Source organism: Callithrix jacchus, chromosome 17 (assembly GCF_049354715.1).
Source record: "Callithrix jacchus isolate 240 chromosome 17, calJac240_pri, whole genome shotgun sequence".
Taxonomy (NCBI): domain Eukaryota; kingdom Metazoa; phylum Chordata; class Mammalia; order Primates; family Cebidae; genus Callithrix; species Callithrix jacchus.
Genome location: NC_133518.1, coordinates 7,813,036 through 7,816,290, shown reverse-complemented (window position 1 = coordinate 7,816,290; position 3,255 = coordinate 7,813,036). Strand labels below are relative to the sequence as shown.

The 3,255-nt window shown below is 39.9% G+C and overlaps 1 non-coding gene across 1 annotated transcript; it reads left to right on the top strand.

Annotated features, from left to right (window-relative positions):
• Positions 1-784: 784 nt before the first annotated feature.
• Positions 785-891, top strand: LOC144580056 (U6 spliceosomal RNA). Its single transcript, XR_013528933.1, has one exon. It is a non-coding gene; the product is annotated as a U6 spliceosomal RNA (small nuclear RNA).
• Positions 892-3,255: the final 2,364 nt, after the last annotated feature.

The window sequence follows — 3,255 nt, the reverse complement described above, 5'->3', positions numbered from 1 at the left end:
GCAAGGCTGATCTTGAGCTCCTGACCTTGTGATCTTCCTGCCTCGGCCTCCCAAAGTGCTGGAATTACAGCCGTGAGCCACTTCACCTGGCCTTTAGACCCTGTTTTCTAGTATATTACACACCAGAAATCTCAAACTCCAAAATTCCCATACCTAACTTTTCTCTGTTCTTTTAGCTATTTCATACTTTAGTGCCACCTCATAGAGAGTTTAGGCTTTGACGCTGCCGCCATTCGTTTGGATCTAATAGCACCCTTCTGGCCTCATTCAGTTCTAAAGTCTGGACTAGGTAGTTAATACCCTGAATCACTAACCCACCAACATCCTCAATTCCCTTTGTCCTCTTGCCCATTTGTCCTTTTGCACACCTGGCAAAAAATGTTAGCCTTTTTTGAGTGTCCAAAGGCTCCTATACCAGTGTGGTTGGTAAACTTTAGTTTTGTGAAAATCAAAGGCCAGTCACGGTGGCTCCCACCTGTAATCTCAGTACTTTGGAAAGCCAAAGCATGAAGATCATATGAGGTAAGGAGTTCATGACCAGCCTGGCCAACATGGTGAAACACCATCTTTAGAAATATAAATACAAAATTAAGTTGGGCATGGTGGCTCACACCTGTAATTTTAGCACTTTGGAAGGCTGAGGTGAGCAGATCATGAGGTCAGAGGTTTGAGACTAGCCTGGAGGCTGGTTCAACATAGTGGTTCAACATAGAGATTCAACATAGTGAAACCTGTTCTCTATAAAAAAATAAAAATAAAATAAATTTAAAAATAAGCTGGGCATGTGCTCACTTTGGCAGCACATACACTAAAATTGGAATGATACAGAGAAGATTAGCATGGCCCCTGTGCAAGGATGACATGCAAATTTGTGAAGCATTTCATATTTTTTTTTGTTTTATAAAAATCAAATAAAAATAAATTTAAATTTAAGGTAAAAAAAATTAGCTGGGCATGGTGGTGGACACCTGTAATCCCAGCTACTTGGGAGGCTGAGGCAGGAGAATTGCCTGAACCAAGGCGGCAGAGGTTGCAATGAGCCAAGATTGCACCATTGCACTCCAGCCTGGGTGACAAGAGGGAAACTCTAACTCATAAAAAAAATGGGGTGGGGGGAATTATCCAGCACCTCGTTTTTGCAATTATAACACTGATCTGTGTGATTTTTTTAAAATAAGATGGGAATTCACCATCATGGCCAGGCTGATCTTGAACTCCTGACCTCAGGTGATCTGCCCACCTTGACCTCCCAAAGTGTTAGGATTACTGGCGTGAGCCACAGCGCTCGGCCCAATCTCTCTGATTTGTAAAAATAAAGTTGGCCAGGCATGGTGGTTCACGCCTGTAATCCAAGCATTTTGGAGACCAAGGCTGGTGGATCACCTGAGGTTGTGAGTTCAAGAACGGCCTGAGCAACATGGTGAAACCCTGTCTTAAAAATAAATAAAATTAAGGCTGTGTGGCAGCTCACTCCTGTAATCTGTATCATCAGTATAAGAATGGTATTTAAACTCTTGAAACTGGAAGAATGTGTATAAAGAGAGGAGACCCAATGAATGGCACAGACATTGTGTGGTAACAGAGATGAGGAGAGAACCACAAAGGTGCAAGAAAAACTCAAGCAATTTTTACATCATGAAAAACAAATGAAAAGAAAGCAACTAGCTGTGTCCAATGCCATGGATGACTCAACTATAGTGAAGATGAAGAACTGATTATTTGATTTAGTGAAGCAGTGTTCATTTGCCCGTGGGGAGTAGTTGCCCAGGAGTTGTGCAGGTGAATGGTTATTGAATTTGGTTCAAGAGAGAAGGGAAGGAGGCTAACTGCAGACCATAGATATAGTCTCTCTTTTAAATAGGCTTTCTCCTAAATCATGAGTGAACTCCCATTAACAATTGCTACAAAGTGAATAAAATACCTAGGAATATAACTAATAAAGGATGTAAAGGACCTCTTCAAGGAGCACTACAAACTACTGCTCAAGGAAATAGGAGAGGACACAAACAGATGGAAAAACATTCTATGTTCGCGGTTAGCAAAAATCAATATTGTGACAATGGCCATACTGCCTAAAGTAATTTACAGATTCAACACTATCTCCATCAAGCTACCATTGACCTTCTTCACAGAACTGGAAAAAACCACTTTAAACTTCATATGGAACTAAAAGAGAGCCCGTATAGCCAAGACAATCCTAAGCAAAAAAAAAAATAAATAAACAAAGCTGGAGGTAGGTATCATGCTACCTGACTTTAACTATACTACCAAGCTACAGTAATCAAAACAGCATGGTACTGGTACCAAAACAGGCACATAGACCAGTGGAACAGAACAGAGGCCTCAGAAGCAATGCCACACAACTACAACCATCTGATCTTTGACAAACCTGACAAAAACAAGAAATGGAGAAAGGATTTCCTATTTAATAAATGGTTTTGAAAAAACTGGCAAGCCATGTGCAGAAAGCTAAAACTGGATCCCTTCCTGAAACCTTAGACAAAAATTAACTCCAGATGGATTAAAGATTTAAACATAAGACCTAACACTATAAAAATCCTAGAAGAAAACCTAGGCAATATTATTCAGGACATAGGCATAGGCAAGGACTTCATGGCTAAAACACCAAAAGCAATGGCAACAAAAGCCAGAATAGACAAATGGGATCCAATTAAACTCCAGAGCTTCTGCACGGTAAAAGAAACAATAATTAGAGTGAACCAGCAACCAACAGAATGGGGAAAAATTTTTGCAATCTACCCATCTGACAAAGGGCTACTATCTAGAATCTATTAAAAAACTAAAGCAGATTTACAAAAAACAAAAAAAACACAAGCACATCCAAAAGTGGGCAAGAGATATGAACAGACACATTTCAAAAGAAGACATTTATCAGGCCGACGAATATATGAAAAGATGCTCATCATCACTGGTCATTGGAGAAATGCAAATCAAAACCACATTGAGATTCCATCTCACACCAGTTAGAATGACCATCATTAAAAAATATGGAGACAACAGATACTGGAGAGGATGTGGAGAAATAGGAACACTCTTACACAGTTGGTGGAAGTGTAAATTAGTTCAACCATTGTGGAAGACAGTGTGGCGATTCCTCAAGGATCTAGAAATAGAAATTCCATTTGAACCAGCAATCCCCTTACTTGGTATATACCCAAAGGATTATAAATGATTCTATTATAAAGACACATGCACACCTATGTTCACTGTGGCCCTGTGTACAACAGCAGAGAC